Source organism: Petaurus breviceps, unplaced genomic scaffold, assembly GCF_028583685.1.
Source record: "Petaurus breviceps papuanus isolate PSGF00001 unplaced genomic scaffold, PetGlider_PUasm1.0 567, whole genome shotgun sequence".
Taxonomy (NCBI): domain Eukaryota; kingdom Metazoa; phylum Chordata; class Mammalia; order Diprotodontia; family Petauridae; genus Petaurus; species Petaurus breviceps.
In genome coordinates this window covers 275,599-293,992 of record NW_027186383.1, presented here as the reverse complement: position 1 = coordinate 293,992, position 18,394 = coordinate 275,599, and the positions used below count along the sequence as shown (strand labels likewise).

The 18,394-nt window shown below is 47.1% G+C and overlaps 1 protein-coding gene across 3 annotated transcripts in view; it reads right to left on the bottom strand.

Annotated features, from left to right (window-relative positions):
• The window catches only part of USP40 (ubiquitin specific peptidase 40), a 411,887-nt gene that overhangs the window by 225,517 nt on the left and 167,976 nt on the right, over nt 1-18,394 (bottom strand). The gene's annotated exons all lie outside the window — the stretch shown is intronic.

Sequence of the window (18,394 nt, the reverse complement as noted above, 5' to 3'; positions counted from 1 at the left end):
ATGATGGATAAAATGCTGGACCTGGAGTCAGGAAGACCCAGAAAAGGTTCTGATCTGGCCCAAGGTGAGCACAGGGTGACACAACAGATAAAATGCTGGATATGGAGTCAGGAAGACCCAGAAAAGGTTCTGATCTGGCCCAAGGCGAGCACAGGGTGACACAACAGATAAAATGCTGGACCTGGAGTCAGGGAGACCCAAGTTCAAATGCAGCTTCAGATGTTTTCTAGCTGCATGACCCTGGGCAAGTCACTTAACCACTGTCTGCCTCAGTTTCCCCAACTATAAAACGGGGATAATAATGGTACCTATCTCCTAGAACTGTTGTGGGGATAAAATGAGATAATATTTATAAAATACTTTTCAAAACCTTAAATTGATAGGTATTAACCATTATTATTGTGAAGCTGGTTTTTTGCACCCAAGGGCAAGCCTTCACATTTTCTTTCCTTGTTGAATTTCATTATGATAGGTTGAGCTCAGAGCTATAGTCTAAGATCCTTTTGGATCTGGACTCCACTTTCCAATATGTTGACTATTCCTCTCAGTTTTTTTTATCTGCAGATTCCTGCACCAATTCCTTCAAGACCATCCTCTGGTACAAGAGAGTCCCTGCAGAGAGGGTGTAGACATCCCCTATTGATCTTTTCTTTTTATAGTGAGGCTCACAGCGCCATGCTGCCCCAGCATGGATGTGGCTGTCCTGGTCTGAGTACACAGTTCAAGGCTCTTGGGGCAGCCAGAAATATTGAGGAAAAAAACTCTTAATGAGTGTGGGTACTGAATATCATCTAAAACAATGCAAATCAGTTCAGTTCAATGCTTTATTACAAGCAATGTGGAAGATGGGGAAGGGGGGAGAGGAAAAGGGATCCAACAAACAACTTAGGTAAATATACTAGCATAGAGTATAACCCATGTAAGGGCAGTGCTACTTTGGGGACCACAGACACTTGGGTCCATTCAGCAGAAAGGAAGGAATCTTCCTGCTGGAGGGGAGGCTGTGCTCCTGCTGGGGGGAAGGCTGTGCTCCTGCTGGGGGGGAGGCTGTGCTCCTGCTGGAGGGGAGGCTGTGCTCCTGCTGGAGGGGGAGGGATGCTTCAGCTGGGGGGGAGGACAGCTCCCAAGTGTTCTTCTGAGAGTGTGGCTGTTCTGTGATTTCAGATGGCCTCCCTACAGCTGGCTGAATTGCTATCAAGGGTCAGGGTAAAATATTATTTTAGGGGTTGTTATTAGGGAGGAAAAAACAAGCTGTTTTTATTTTGTTTTCATTTGGGGGACACAGCTTCAAAAAAAATGCTGTCAGTACTTTTCCATGAGTATATTCTATAAGCTACAACCTCTCATAAGGCAAGATAGTCACAATGGCCTCAAAACCACCAGGCCCAAACCTAGAACGATGGTTTCCAGGCATGTATTCTGTAAGTTACAGTCTCCCTCAAAGGAGAAAAATCATGGCAGTCTCATGACCAGCAGGCCCAATCTTAGACTATTTCATGTTTTGTATTATCTGCAAATTTGGTGAGCATGCTATCTATGCTTTTCTCCAAATTAATGACAAACATGCTTAAAGGCATAGGGACAGCCAGAGCTCCCTAGGGCATGCCACTCCATACCTCTTGCCACTAACAGTGTGCCTCGCCAGGCCAGCCAGCTGCGAACTTATCCGATTGTCACCAGCTACTCCACATTCATCTTCTCCACAAGAATAATCAGAGAGCCTGCTGAGATCGAATTAAACTCTTTCCACAGCATTTCCCTTGGTTCCAACAACAGTAATCTGGTGCAGAAGGGGCATAGGTCAGCCTAGCATGGACTGCTCTGGCCCTTTGTCATCACCACATCCTTATCTAGACATCCTTTGATCTCATTAATATGTAACTAGTTAACATTAAGTTCTTTGGTGTCTGTGTTCTCTGATCTCTTTCGTGCTCTGATCCCCATATCAAAGTGAAGCTCCTTGGGAAACAACAGAGTGTGCAGACCCTGCTCTCCTCCCATCATTCCCTCTCCAGCCTGACAGACCAGAGCTTCTTAAACTTCTTCCACTCCCGACCCCTTCAGCACTTCTTCAACTGTGGGTCCTGAGACTCACTCCTGTCTCCCATGACTTTGCCCATGTCACTGATGTGGCCATCACCGCCATCACTCCTAGTCTAAGTGGGGTGGGGACTTTCCTGTAGATCTAGCCAGGGCCAGTACTACCCTCCCAGACCTCATGTGGAGCAAGGTCTGAAGCTGGGTGAAAGTAAAGTCCCCAAGGTGGAGGAGATTTAAACAGTCTGAGGCTCTTGGGGGGATCTGTCATCAAAGGGGAAAGAGTCAGAAAGTGGAAAGAGATACGGGAGAAGATAAGGAAAAAAGATTGAAATTGGAAGATCTCAAGAGCAAAAAAACTCAGTTAAAAACTCTGAGCCAAAGCAGATAAAACAGCAGAGATGACATTAGAACAAAGGAAAATGGCTCTAGGACATCTAAAGGAGTCCAGACTTCTCTGCGAGAGCAAGTAATGAACTGATACCTGATGAAACAGAAGACTCCGTGAATTCCCAAGAAAGTGTGGAATGACATCAGGATTCCTTAGGTTGGAAGAAAAATAAGGTGAAAGGGAAATAAGCACCTACTATGTGCCAAGTGCTTTGTCATAGCATCTCATTTGGTCCTCACTGCAACCCTGGGAGTTAGGTGCCATTATTATCCCTACTTTACAGATGAGAAAACTGAGGTTAAGTGACTAGTCTGAGATCAGATTTGAACTCAGGTGTTCCTGACCCCAGGCCTGATACTCTAGACATTCTATCACTTAGCTCCCTAAATCCATCAGACACCAGGAGTTTTTCTTTGGGAATTCATTTATAGCTTTAAAATTTTCATTTTCTAAAATTGGGTCATTTAGATTCTCTGTCTTGTTCTCTTATCTGGGCAATTTATATTTTTAATAAAATTCATCAAGTTCATATCAGTTATCAGTTTTCCCTATTTCTTCATTTTTTGAATTCTTTTTTTATACTGACAATTTGTTTTCCTTTTTCTTTTTAAATCAAATTATCTCATGGTTTACTTAAGTTGTTAGTTGAATAACAACAGTTTTTATGTGTTAATATGCTGGGGTTTTCTGTTTCACATTTTGCTAACCTCTTCTTCACTTTTCAGAATTCCCAAGTCAAATTAGAACTTTGTATTAGAGCAAGGCTCTGTGTACTTCTGAAGGGAATGCTGGGGGTCTGCCTGTCCTGAATTGTACTCTCTAGCATCTTTATGCTACTGTATCTGGAAATTGAGTGCTATGTTCTTCAAGGATCTCCAGGAGACTTAGGCCAGGGGCTTGGTAACTTGCACTCTAAGGAATCTGATCTAGGTCAAAGTTTGATCACTGCCCTGGCTAAGCTTTTTACACTAATTTGGATCTAAACCAAAGGCATCAAACTTGGTCCATAAAACTCCCAAGTACGTTCAGAACTAGATTAAAATGCAGTTGGGAAATGTTTAATAAAATAAACAAAATACGACACAGATAATGTTACTTTGTGGTTTTTGAAGTCAATATGTGACACACAAGGATCCATCTCCATTTGAATTTGATAGGCTGGTCTAGGCAATACACTATAGGCTTGCCCTTGGTAAGAGCTCCAGTAATGTGTTACCCTAGCCCTTGAACCCCTCAGCTATCTGGGGTGGAGGAGGCTCTGTAGGTTTAGAACAGCAGAACTACAGGCTCTGCCTTGGTCTGAACTCTATGCCATGGTCTCTCACCCACTGCCCAGGGCTGGGGGCCAAGTCTATAACTCCACTCTGGGGACAGTGTTACACTCCTACAGCTCTTTTCAAGTCCACATGCATTTATTACTCACCTGCCATGTGCTGGGAACTATACTAAGCACTGGGGATACAAAGGGAGACAAAAAATAAAAACTCCTGCTCTCAAAAGTGCCCAGTCCAATAGAGGAGACAACATCCACATCATAGTTTGTACAAACAATTTCTAGACAAGATAAATGGGAAATAATCTCTGAGGGAAAGGCACTGAGATGAAGGAGGTTTGTAAAGGGTGCATACCCGGGATGTCACATCAGGCCGGGTCTGAGCTGAGGTGCCCTGGAGCACAGCCAAAACCCAGTTCTGCAGATGGAATGACAGCTCCCAGCTGCCTTCTATTCCTTCTGCCTGGGCTACGAAGATGATTCTTTGTATTTACTCTTTAGATGTGCTGGTTTCTCTTTGGCACTATTCCTGAATATTTGTTAAAGGACTTGGGAGGAGGGAATAGAACTTGGCTGAACTGCTATCTCCTAATCCACCATCTTGGCTGGTCAGCTCCTAGACTTCGTGTTTACTTTTCTATATATATGGCCAACCTCCCAACCACCCACAACCACTAGAGCATAACATCCTGGGGGCAAGGATTGTCTGGTTTTTGTCTTTGCATTCTAGTGCCTTTCAAGGTGCCAGTAACTGCTTACTTAATAAATGCTTCTTAGTTGGAGGGAGGGGTAGAAGGATGGATGGAGGAATGGAGGGATGGATGGAGACATAAATTCTTTGTGTTGATTGTGAAAAACTAGATAAATAAACAATTAGTAATGTGAACACAGAAGCTAAAGTGATTCAAGCAAGCCTTCTCATAGGAGATACTCTGAGCCAGATCTTGAGCAAAGCCAGGAACTGGGAGAAGCAGAGGTGATGAGGGACAACCTCCCAAAGCCCCAGACATGGGAAGTGTAATGCTGAGTTTGGGGAACACTTTGGTTGGAATGTAGCCTGCATGAAAGGGAGTAACATGAAGTCAATCTGGAAACAATAATGGAAGCCCCTGTGAAGGGCTTGAAACAGCAAGGTAGGCTGCTCTTCTACTGGAGGCAATAGAGAGACACGGAAGGCTTTGGGCAGAAGAAGAACACCGTCAGATCTGTGATTTTGGCAGCTACGTGTGTAGAGAATTACCTTCAAACTACCTTAGTGGTTATTTCCAAGACCCCTCTCCATGTAGAATGTACCATAGATGTGCGTTCAACAAATGAGCAGAATGTTGCCAATTACCCCCATGGGCCATGGGCCAATCACAGACCCTCACTTAGGAGCTGGGAGGGAGTTCAAAGGTCTTCTCATCCTACCCCCTCATTTTAGAGACATTTTAGAGACATTTAGAGACATTTAAGATAGAGTTATTCTTAACTGGGGCCTAACTCTAGACCCAGAAGGGGCCTTGGGGGCCATCCCGTCCAACCTCCTCATTTTACAGAGGAAGAAAATGAGGCCCAGTAACAAAGGCAGTTTTTGAAGCCAGGTCCTCAGTCTTAAAATCTTTCTCTTGCTTCCTCAAAGAGCATCCCCAACACAGCCCAGTGCCTGGCCCATCCAGGAAGCACTTAACACTGTTGTCCTGCATTCATTCTGAAATGCAAGAGAATGAAGGAAAGTTTACCCAAAACAAAGGAAAATGAAATCCATTCCACCACCACTTTCACCATGTACTGAGTCCTGAGTCCTGGGCTCTTATGAGCTCAGCTCTGATTCCCCTCCCCCCAAAAAGAGCCACGATTGCCAAAGCAGAGTCCCCCAGGCACACTGCTGAGCTCACCCCTGTATACCCTGACCTCCTAAGCACCTCCATTGTTGGAGGTATTGACTGTCACTCAATAACCTATCTGAGCCTCAGTTTCCCCATATACCAAAGAGGGGGGTTTAGGCCAGACAGAGCCTCAAGGCCCTCCCAACTCTAACCTTTTGTGATTCTAGCATGTATGGAATGCCTGCTGTGTGTGTATTGTACAGAGCACTGCACAGGAAACAGTCCACAAGAAGTATGTTGCCCTTGGGGTCCAGAAAGACCCATGTCTGACCCAAGTCTAGCTGTGTGACACTGGGCAAGTCACTTGCCTCCATCAGCCTCAGTCTCCTCATCTGTAAAATGGGCATAATTACCCAAGGGGTCAGTACTTGTGAGTATCAAATGAGGAAATGTGTATTAAAGCACTCTGAGAACTGCAGAGCACTAGAACCATGTACATTCTTATTATTACAAGTCTTTTCTTGGCCCAGACCTTTGATGTCAACAACATGGTGTGGAAATGCACTCCCCCAATACAGATCAGCAGCTCCTTCCTAACTTAGAGGCTCTAAGAGGTGCTGAGGCTCTGAGAATTCGGGGGACTTGCCCAGTAGGTATCAGGGTATGACTTGAACCCAGGTCCCCCTGACTCTCAGGATATCTCCACTGTTCTGGTTCTACTTGTCCTCACTGGCATTAAAGTAACATTGCAGAACTCTTACGAAACCATAGCCCCACATGCATTTCTATTCCCATCCCTCTAACACCACAAAGGCCCTGAAAACAGCAAACTTTCCACTCAGGGCTCTTTATTGCAAATAAAAACAACTCCTGAAGCAACAGGAATCTGCCATGTAGACTGGTACCAGCCTGGCAGGCCCAGGCCAGAGGCATCCAAGACTCAGAATGGGAGAGGCCTCAGGAGCCTCATTTTACAGAAGAAACCAAGTGCTGTAACCACCATTTTGTGAACCTCCCCCATCTCTCCCATCTTGGGTAAGTTGGCCTAGGAGACTTGCCCAAAGCCTGCCTAAGAGACCTGTCCAAACCCGCCACCTGGAGCCCATAGTGCCCCCATTCCCGGGTATTCGGGGGCTGTCCAGTTGGGCAACAAACTGAGGGGTCATTAAACGATGTTATCCTTTGGCTTCTGTATTTTCCCCACTTGCTCAAGTTGTGGTTTCCCCTTGGTAACAGTTATATTATAACTTTTGTTTATAAAAGCTCTGAGAATATGCATCTCGGGGCTGCATGATTTGGGTACATGCCCCTTGCAGTCCCTGGGTTCAATTAAAACTCCCCTTAAAATGATTAATGGTCTCATCTTGCAATTTCTCGTTACAACACAAGACCCAGAGAAATCAAGTGACTCCACCAAAGTCACCCAAAGAGGGACTGTGCAAAGGGGGTGGGGAACCCAGGCCCTCTGACTCCAAATCCTGTGTTCTTGAAGCTACATCCCTCTGTCTCCAGGACCAGGGTTGCTTTCATACATGAATATCAAGGAAACCTGGAAGTAAGGTCACCTTGCTCTCCTAAGTGTGGTAAGGACCTGCTGAAGAAGATGGAGTGTGGTACAGTGGGGAAAAGCTGTAGGTTTGGAGTCAAAGGGCCCACTTGTCAAGTCACTGAGCATTTATCAAGGACCTGCTGTATCCCAGGCATGGTGCCGAGCACTGAGGACACAAAGAAAGTCAAACAACCCTGCTCTCAAGAGCTCACAGTCTAATGGGAAGGCACCATGTAATCAATTTTGCACAAACAAGATTTTTACAAGATAAATTAGACACACTATCAGAAGGCACGAAGATTAAAGAAGGTTAGGAAAGGCTTCTTGGAGAGGGTGGGACTGGTGTGCTGGTAAATGTTTAATACCTGCCTCTCTGGGGGAAAAGTAAGTGTTCAGTTATTTCCAACTCCCCGTGACCTCATTTGGGGTTTTCCTGGCAGCGATACTAGAGTGGTTGACCATTTCTTTCTCCAGCTCATTTTATAGGTGAGGAAACTGAAGCAGATAGGGTGAAGTGATTTGCCCAAGGTCACACAGCTAGTCAGTGTCTGCGGCTGGATTTGAACTCAGGTCTTCCTGTCTCCAAGCCTGATGATCTATCCATCTCCATTATATCATCTAACTGCCTACAAATTAAGGAGAAGGCACTTCTAAGCTTCATTTGCTTCACTGACAGTCTCTCTACCACTTTCTTAAACCTAGACAATCGACAAAACAAGAAAGAAGCCGTGATCTGTAGCGTTTGCTTATTTACCGGGTCTCAGTGCGCCTACTGAAACATTGGCCATCAGCAGGTTTAAGCTGGCTCTAGCACAGCCCTCAGCTGAGACTTGGGGGAAGCCAGGGGAGCCAGCAGGAGGTGCTGAGGACGGAGAATCACTAGCATGGGGGATGATGGCAGAAGACGGGAGGGTGGGTCGTGGGCAAGGAACAAGACACTTGGTAACTGGAACAACCTGGGCAAGTCTGAGCTTCTTTGGCCTCATCTGTAGAATGGGAACACTGTAAAGGGCTCTTCTCCATCAAAACCTGGGAGACCTCAGTGGAAATGCAAACTGGTCCAGAAGGAGTGTCTTCCTATTAGTGAAATCACCTGGATCCCACGAGGAATGGGGCCATCTGGTAAATCCTGGGGGGGGCCAGATCTTGGAACAACAATTTTTAAAACCCTACTGAGTCCATCTGAGGAGGCAAAGAAAGTCAATCATGACATTTGCAGCCTTGTTGGATGGGTTTGCTCCAGACTTTGGACTTCATCTCCATCATTGGAGACAAAAAAAGCTCCGTGTGAGCGGAATCCATCACCTTCGCCTTTGACACACACATGAAAGCAGCCTTAAGTGTCTGTGCCTTCAGGCGCTGCCGCTGCTCGAGCACCTGATGAATCATTGATATAAATTAATGGCCATGAAAGAAACTGATCTGCCCTGATCCGTAATTACTGGAAGCAGCCTCATGTATTTTTCACGAAAGTGTCACTCCATCTCTCAGAGGGCTTTTCTTTTTCTTCTGAAATGCAGGATCTTGGCTATTTCAGTAAAGGCTTTCAGCAGCTTCCAGGGCCCGGTCTCTGCATTCTCGCTCGTCTCCTTCACTCTGGTTCCAACGCGGGAATCTCATGACCCAAAGCCAGGAGGTTGTCAGGCCGAGGAGGGGCAGTGAGGGAGCTCAGTGCCACCATCTGCAATCCCATCCAGTCCCAGGAAATGGCCCACGGTAAGAAGTTTGCAAGAATTGAAGCGAGCTCCCAAGTTGATGATTCTATAAATTATGGATAGTACTAACTTCAATTAGGAGCTAATCCCATGAAGCCTGCTTGGTGAGCAATGTTCACATTATCTTGGTGTTCCCAGATAGATTTAGGCAGAGCTAGTGGGGGAAAACAACCTGCAATGCTGAATTGAGAGTCTAGAAATGCCGATCCCAATCCCAGTTCAATTACTAACCTCAGCCTTAGAGAAATCTCTTTTGCTCTCTGGGCCTCAGTTCTCTCATAAGTACAGTGTGGGGGGGCAGCAAATAACCTTTCCAGTGGATAGGCCAAATTTCTGAAAAAGCTTTTATGAGAACCCCTCTCCAGATGCCCTCACCTGCCGGAGCCTCACCATCAAGACAATCTGGTATCTCCTTTGTGTGAACATCATAGATACACAAACTGTGTGTGTACCTGCTATTTCTGCCAGTGGGGAGAGTTAGCAGAATTTTAGAGTCAATGTCCAACCTGGGAATGCTGGGAGCTGCACAAAGCAGGCCTAGAGGCAGGACTGCCAGGAGTCAGGCAACAGTTTAATTCATCAGTTTCATTATGAGGAAAAGATTTTCCCAGGCTTGAGTGGTCTCCCTTGACAAGCCCCCAAGTGGAAGACAGGACCACAATCCTGGAGTCCTGGGGGAATGTGGCTGCTCATGTCTTTGGGAGACATTACTTGGTGGGTCACAGGACCAGAGTTCTATAGGTTTTGATTGGCTTCACTTAAGGTACACAGGCACAAGAATTCAGTGGCTGAGGGTGTTGTCAAGGTCTGATGGATTATTTCAAGCTGCATTGTGATCTTCTGACCACAAGCTAGAAAAGGCAGCTCTGAAAAATATAACCTATTAGTATATTCATTACACATATAAAATCCTGATTCCCTCCACATTCCCTCCTTTCAGCCATAAGGGTCAGAACAACCCTTGAAGGCTGAGGAGGAACATTCCTTTGAACTCTGATTTTAATTTTATGTAAGAGTGAGTTACAAGTTGAAAGCCAAGGTAGAGAGGAAGGCAAATAAAGAAAAGAAACATCAGACCAGGGAGGGCAAAACCAAGGGGGGTGCTGCCAAGGTCTTTGGGCAGCCAGGAGAGTAGATCAAAGGCAGATGAGGAGACAGTCCTCAGAGTGGCTTGGCCCCTCTCCCAGAGATCTGCCACCTGCTCCTTCAGAGCACTAAGGCCTTCCTCTACAAGGGATGATAGATCAACATAAAAACAACATTCCTCCCCAGTGACTGCCAGGCTCTCTCCTCTCTTGGTTGGTAGGGTGCCAGCACCCAATGGTTTTGTAATACCATAAGGGCGTCTGGAGGCTGGTGACAAGCTTCCCTGCTCCCTCCAGGCCCATGGCTCATTCTGTCGAGAGGTTCCTGACAGACAAGTGCAGCATGCCAAAGGTTACTGTGGTAAGGTACCGGTCAGGGCCTCAATGGTAAGGAAAGCAAGCCTTCACTGCAGATGGAGGGACAGCTTTAACCAGAGAGGACTTCAGGGGACTGGCCCCTGTGGAGTTCAGAGTAAAGAAGGGCTTACATTGTAAGGGATTTAATGATCCAAGGTGAGGGCCCATGGAGACAGAGTGGAACCTGCATCTCTAGTATAATGACCCTGGAGGTAAGGTGCCCTAAAACCTGCTGCTAAGCCCAGGAATTCTCTGGGAGAGTGCTCCTTTTTCTCAGGGGCAGGTGTAGTGCCTGTGACCACAGTACTGTCCTGAGAATGGCGATGGAAGTGATGGGAGGGGGTGCTAGCTACTCCCTTCACATAAGCTGCTGGTCTGTGAGCAGGCGGGGACTGGGTGGATTCTCAGCCCGGGGAGGAGCAGGGGTTTTCAGAGCCAGTCTCTGAGGGCCAGTAAAATAGGCCCCTCCCACTGGGGTCATGATCCAGGCTTCTAATGGGGGGCCTAGGGTTAAAGCTTCAAGGGTTTGGGACCTTGAATAACACACCCAGCAGTCAGATAAATGGAGCCTTTTTGAGAAGCCTTGCATTGGGCTCCTGAGTGGGGGAGGCGGATGAGCCTTGCATTGGGCTCCTGAGTGGGGGAGGCTGATGAGCCTTGCATTGGGCTCCTGAGTGGGGGAGGTGGAGAAGCCTTGTATTGGGCTCCTGAGTGGGGAAGGCGGATGAGCCTGTTGACCAGAGTGAAGACATTAGGAGTAGGACAAAGATTTTGGAAAAATGAGAGGTCAGAAGCCGCTATAGTAGCAAGAACAGGTTTAGTTCATAGAGGGAGTGACTGTAAACCTCTGGCCATGTCCGTGCATTTGTCATTGGCTGCCCCTCATCCTGGGGTCTTGAGAACAGCTGTCTGCCTCAGGTTATGGCTGCTCCAGACCCTGCTCAGTTTTTAGGGTCGGGTCACCCGTGGGTTCCACAGTCCAGGTGGGCGGTGCTGCCCTTTTGAGATATGACAGTTGGATCCAGGACTCCTCTGGGGAGGGGGAGGTCCTCCAGGGGACCTCTCCACTGTGGCTCCAACAAGTGACTTTGGAAGTGATGTTTTCAGCCCCGACCCCTGTGGGGTGGCATCCACACACTGATGACTAAATCTCCCATTAGCCTGTGAGCAGCTAGAGATCCCAGATCACTTCTGCCTTTGTAGCCCCAGACTCGGCACAGCCCTGACACAAAGTGGCTCTTTAACTTGGCTTGCTTACCTGACTAGGACCCTGAAATCATGATGCCATCGCCAGTTGGGGGGAACACTGAATAAAGTCCTAGACTTGCAGCCCAGAAGAGCCGAATTCAGATCCTGCCTCATATACTCTCTGAACCCTTGCCCAGACCCTGTCCCCCTCTGCTTCCTCCTCTGTAAAATTCGGATGATCATAGTATTTACTTCACAGGGTCACTGTAGGGGTTACAGGAAATAATGTATGCGACAAGCTTTGCAAACTTTAAAATGCTAAATTGTCATTGTTGTTCAGTCATTTTTTTTCCCATCATGTCCAGCTCTTCAGCTTTTCTTGGCAGAAATACTGTAGGGGTTTGCCATGTCCCTGTCCACCTTGTTTTACAGATGAGGAAACTGAGAGCCAGACAGGCTGAGTGGCTTACCCAGGATCACCCAGGTCTGCAGTTCTCCACCTATCTGCTCCCCTCCCCACCCCAAAACTTATTACTTGTGTTTACCACTGAAAAAATCTGTGTGTATTCTGGAAACATGAACTATATTTGTAAGCTAATCAATTATTTCCATATTTTGGAGTCAGGAGCTAATGCATTTGCATTCCCCAATATTTCTACCACTACTAGCCCTCCTTCTGTGTCATTGGAAAGATGGAGACCAAAGCTAATGGACCCCCCAACTCTCAGGCTAGAGATGGATCATCTCCATCACTCATGTTGGGTAAATTTCCATGGTGCCAGGCGGGGTGCGAGGCCAGAGGCCAAACCACAGAAGCCCCTGCTCTCCCCTTGAAAGTTTGTCTCCAGGGCCCCTTCTAGGCAAAGAGCCAATTATCCCCTCTCTGCAGCTCTTGAGCCCTGAACCCAAGCCCACACCAGGCATTTGCAGTCATTGCTTCTAACAATTAACAATATGAGTTGCCTTTGGGGCTCCCTAATGTCTCTGGCCTCTTTTGGGCTTGGGGGGGCAGGGTGTCAGCCTTCCTCTCTGGGAGCCAGATGGAAGCCGCCAGCCAGAGCCGCATGGCCATAGAAAAGTGCTCAGCACTTCTCTCTGCTCCCCACGTGAGGCTCCATAATTGGGATAAAAGGGAGGAAATGGGCCTCTACAGAGGAGAGCAGAGGGTCAGATAGGGCGCGGCAGTGCTGCTGGGTCAATCTCTAATAGACAAAACCGTTTCATCGGCTTCAGGGTTCAATTGCTAGTGGCCTCCAGTAATGCATCTTCCCTGGAGTCTCAGTTCAGTTTCGTGTCAATTCCAACTGTGATTTCAAAATGGCATCTCCTCCATGGTCCAATGCTGGGGGCAGGGATGTTGCCAGTTTGTCTTTGTGTCCCCAAGTGCCTAACACAGTGCCTGGAACCTCATGAATGTGTGTGGATGGAGTGACTCATAGTGGATGACTTAGGAGAGCTCCTGAACAAAGAGGTCATAACTAGCTTCCCTAAAGATGAAGGAGGATTGGAAGCTGGGGTCTTGAGCCTCCCCTTTGGATAGGTGAAGAGCTGTAAGGGCAGAAGGGATTGTCCTTGGCTAATTCTGCTTGTCCCCAGAGGGCAGAACCAGGAGCAGCAAGGCTGATGGGCTTGAGGTCAAGAAGAACTCTCTAAAAACTGGAGTGAGCCCAAGATAGAATGGGCCCCTCCAGAGCTGCAGATGTCCTTCACACTGGGAGTCCTCGGGCCCACTCACTCATCAGGAATGCTGTAAGAAGGGGCCTAGTTGGGGTGCCATATAGACCAGCTGATGTTAAGATGCTTAGCCCACTCTAAGATCCTGGGAATGGAAACAAATCAACTCCAAGTCCTTTGTACTAGACACAAAGGAAGGGTGCATTAGATCAGGAGTCGATTTCAGTTCCACCCAAGAAGCATTTGTTAAACACCTGCAATGTGTGAGGCCTAAAGCAACTGAAAAAAAGAATGAAACTGCCCCTGCCCTCCAGAGGCTTTCATTCTACTGGACTTTTAAATGTCAGCAAATCATCCCGCAAAGTCTCTCAGAATATCTCTCTGGGGGGCGGCCAGGTGGCTCAGCGAGTAAGAGCACCGGCTCCAGAGTCGGGATGACCTGGGATCAAATCCAGGCTCAGATACTTAGCATCACACCCAGAAATAACTGGCCGTGTAACCTTGAGCAAGCTACTTAACCCCGACTGTGTAAAAAAAAAAAGAATATCTCTCTGAAGAAAATGGAACTAAATTGAACTGAACAAAGATGGAGTTTGTCTGTGAACTGGAGCCACAAATTGTCACAGAACATTAGCCCTGGAATCAGGAAGACCTAAATTCAAATCCTGACTCAGGCACTTACTAGCTTAGCTGTGTGACCCTGGGCAAGTCCTTAACCTCTTGCAGTCTCAGTTTCTTCATCTGTCAAATGGAAATAATAAAAAAAAACCTACCTCCTGGGGTGGCTGTGAGATGATGAATGAGATCATATATGCAAAATGCTTCACAAACGTTAAACACTGTAATAAATGATAAATAAATAAGTGATAGGTATCACTAGCTATTAAATCTGTAGCGGGTCTCTGAGCCTGTTTCCTTTTCTGCAAAATGAGACATTTGGACTTGGATTTTTGAAGTTCATGACCTTATAGATTGTAAAGGAAGGGGGAGAGTAGAGACAAGACCTGTTAGGGAGCTCTTCCAGTGTGCCTTCCTGGCTTCCCAAGAACATGGCGCCGAGGGCGTGTGCTGGGGCTGGGGCAGAGAGCAGAAGTATGATATCGTCAGTGATAATCCCCACTGCATGGCTTACTTATTCCAAGCTGTATTTGGTGGAAAGATACATCAAGACTGGAATCCTTCAGCCAGGCCCCAGGATATTCCACTTTCATTTATCCCCATGCCCACGGCCAAAGTCCTAGAGGCACAGAGGAGATCTGGGCTCCTCCGGCAGGGGGCACAAGAGAGGGGGGAAAGCCTAGAGACCTGGAGCCAAGTTGGCCTCAACAGAGAGGACCCCATGCTCACATCTGGTCAGTCAACAAGCCTTTATGAAGTGTCTACAATTAACAAGGAGCTGTACTAGACCTGGGGATATACAGGAAAGTGATGCCTGCACCAGAACTCAAGGAGCTCCCCTTCCAAAGAATCAGAAGCTTCAGATCATGACTCTGCCATTGACTGAGCCTCAGTTTCCTCATCTGCAAAGTGAGTGTAAAGATGCACACTGCATGGTATCTGGCACAAGCCCTGTGTCACAGGGGCCACACACCTGCTGATTGTCCTCCCTGAAGGTGAGGCAGCCTCCGCATGCTTAGAAACAGCAGGATTCCTTGTGCCATCTGTGGGACCCCAAAGCTCCCACCTCCCTCCTCCTCTCTCCTTCCTTGTACCTGCTCCCACTCAGATAGCAGGATTGTGGTGCTCTCTGAGTTAAGGTCACTGTCAGCCGTGCCCACCAAGCCCTGTGCCCCAAATATCTGGGATGGGTGAAGGCTCCAGAAAGATAGAGGGCCAGCTGGCCTTCCCTGTGTTGTGGCTGCACCTGCTTCTTGCAAACCAGGGGTCTGGCTCCCTACTCTGCTTTCCTGAATGACTCCAAACATCCCTCCTTCTGCAGAAGGCACTGTCACTGCTGCTGCTACCATCTTGCCCAGCCACAATCTCAGCATCATTCTCAACTCTTCCCTGTTACTCATCTCCTTCTTCCATCAGTTACCAAATCTAGCTCCTGTGACACCTCCACACACACACACACACACACACACACACACACACACATGCACACACCTCGCTTCTGCTCCTTTCTGTTCTCACTCTGTCTTCCCCAGTCCAGATCATCACCTCCTATGTGGCTTCTCTGCCTCCAGGTCTACCTCCCTACCCCCCCCCGTCCATTCCCCACACAGCTACCGAAGTCATATTCCTAAAACACAGATCTGACTGGCTCCCTCCCCTGCTCAATGACCCTCTGACTCCTCCAGCATCCTCAGCCTGATACTCAGAGCCCTCCCCAACAGTGTGACTCACACCCACACACCTTTGTAGGCTGATTTCATTGCTGTTGTGCTAGAAGGTAAGCTCCTCGAGGGCAGCCACTTTCAGTTTTATTTTCAGTTCCCTGGACATGGCACACAGTAGGCACTTAATAGTTGTGGTGACATTGTTATTGAACAAAAAAGGCAAAATGGTTTTGGAAGTGGGAGCATCTTCCCCAAATAGCTGAGGAGGCCTGTTAAACAAGCGCCCCTCCCTTTCCATTTAATTAGCGCCATTTCCCCCATTCATTAAGCTTTCTTGGATCACTTTCTTTAACAAGCATTTCCGGTTGCATTTGCGGTTTTCTGAGTGTTTTGTTGATGATCTTCATGCTGGAGAGGACTGGGACATGGCCTCTTGGAACACCAGCAGGCCCCAAGTAGGTCTCTTGAACTTGGCACCTGCCTCTGACAATCTCTGCAGGCGCCCACTCGGTCTCTCATTAGGTCCTTACTCTGCAGATACCAAATGGCTCCTGCTTCCCCCCAACCTCCTTTCAGTGGCCTGACCTTTGTGGTCCTCCCTTTGCAAGCATCCCACAGAGGAGGAGGCGGGGCTCTGGGCTCTGAAATATATCAGAACCTGCCTCTAGAGAAGCCTTGAGCACAGCCGTAATCCTGAGGCCAGAAGAAGGCTCTGCCGGCATCTCAGCAACAATGGTGAGTCAGGGGCTTTTCTACTCACTGAGGAATTCCTTGTAGCTTTCGGCAAAGGATGGAAGACAGGGGCTCCTGCCACTCCTTGCATCTGGGCAGCCTCTGGCTTTGGGGGAAAATTCACAGCTTGGAGAAGGGGCACAAGCTTAATTTTCTGAAAGCCATCAGGTGGGGATGGAAAGAAGCAATTCATAGTGCTGGTTTTGACTCACATAGAGGAGTCTAGGAAGGTTTTCTCATCACTAATTTTTACAGTTGAGAGTATTGTGAACTCAATGTGAACTCAAGCTTTCATCCCAATTATATCTCCTACCTACATGCCCTGCTGAAAAATTCAGTGTGATCATAGTTTTATGGCTGCAATAGGTATGATGGGGTGGGGGGTGCCCTAACTCAGCTGTGTTTTGGGTGGGTTACCTTAGAGGGCAAAGGACTGGGGAGTTCTCCAGAGTGCTGTGTTATGGACAGTGGAGTTAGTTAACAGGATCCCAAAGATTCAAGGCAGTTGGAAAGCATGGTCAGCCTTTTCATTAAATGTCATCAAGTTGACCAAGAAGTGGCAACTTTGAAACATTAACTGATAGGAGCAGAATGGGAAATGGGCTTGTAATTAAGCTGTGCAGCTTAGTCAGTCTCTCACTTGCTCAAGCTGGCTCATCTTCTGTATTATTTAGAAGCCAGGCAGAAACACTGTGGCCCTTTAGAGATTTGGATAAATAATTAAAGTGCTCATTCTCATTTAATTTTTACATCCAGTTATACCTGCAGGCACTTTTCTAGAATGTTAAGATTCCTAAGTAAAACAGAAAGCAAATGTCTCTCCCCTCCCCCCTTCCCCATCCCGTATTAACCCCCCTGTCTAGTGGTCCCTAAAAACGTGTTTCTGTCCATGGGATTCATAAGCCCTGTATTTAGAAAGGAAACATCCATACTGGAGCAGAAAACTCTATCTTTCAAAGTGTGGGGGCCAGGGAAGGGAATAGAGGGAGTCTGTGAGTTGAAGCCAACGGGTCTGGCTTCAAACTGGACTCTACCACATGCTAGCCGTGGAGCCCATGGACAAGTTGCATAACCTGCCTGAGGCAAGTTTGCTCGTCTGGAATTGAAAAGGGCTGGACTCAGTGTTCAATAAAGCCCCTTCAGCTCTGAGATCCTATGTTTTCTGGGTTATAAGGTTTTTCCTAAATTTTAATTTTCCTTGGTCTGTTTTTGCATCACCTTCATTTCTGTATACATCCCTCCTCACTCTTCTACACGGAGAGTCATCACTTATAATAGAAAAGTAAAACAGCCAAAGAAGAAAAAAGCAGTTCAGCAACTTGGCCAACACGCTGACTGAGCCTGGCAGTAGGAACCCCAAATGATAATAATGGCTAGAGTTTATCTAGGGTTTTAAGGTTTGCAGAGTGCTTTATAAACATTAGCTGATTTCTTCCTCACAATAGCCCCTGGGGGGTGGGTACTCTTATCCTGTCGTCTTACAGATGAGGAGACTGAGACAGGAAGCAGTTAAGTGATCTGCCCAGGGCAGCATAGCCAGTGAGTCTGGTCTTCCAGCCCAGGGTTCTGTGCACCATGGAGTCCCGCGGTGCCTTCCCTCTCCCCTCTTCCACCCCAGTCCCACCACCCCTGCCAAGATGAGAAGCATGGAAGGAGGGAGAGGCAATAGTTTCTCGTCTGCTCTTCCAGGAGAAGGTTGATCACTACCAATGACTGTGGTTAGTTTCCATTGTCTTTGTTTACATTGTTGCAGTCATTGATGCATGTGGTTTGTATGGCTCTGCTTACCTTACTTTGTATCCTTCTGTATCTCTTCTTATGTGTCTCTGAGTTCTTGTTAAAGTCACCATCTTTAAAAGATTGAAACAAAGTGATTACCTTGCATTATCTTCCAAAATTTTTCTTGCTCTGACCCTGGCTATGTGCCCTGAAACTTGTGATGAGGGTGTAGCAGCAAGCACCCAGCGTCCCCAGGGTGGCTGCCAGCACAGGTTCTTAGATCTGCTTTTCTAAAGGAAAACAACTCAAAATGGGTTAATAATCTGACTTTAATCAATCAAACATATATCATTTACCTAGTTCAGAGGAAAAAGTCAGCACCCTGAACTTCAGAGAATACCGTGTTTCCCCGATAATAAGACACTGTCTTATTATTTCTGGGGACAGAAAAACACCAGAGGGCTTATTTTCAGGGGAGGGCTTATTTTAATGAACATTGACAGCAATTTTAATAAACAGGTAAATGTGAACAAAAAAATGTACCTTTATTCAATAAGCAAATCACTGGGGAAGAACAGGATGAC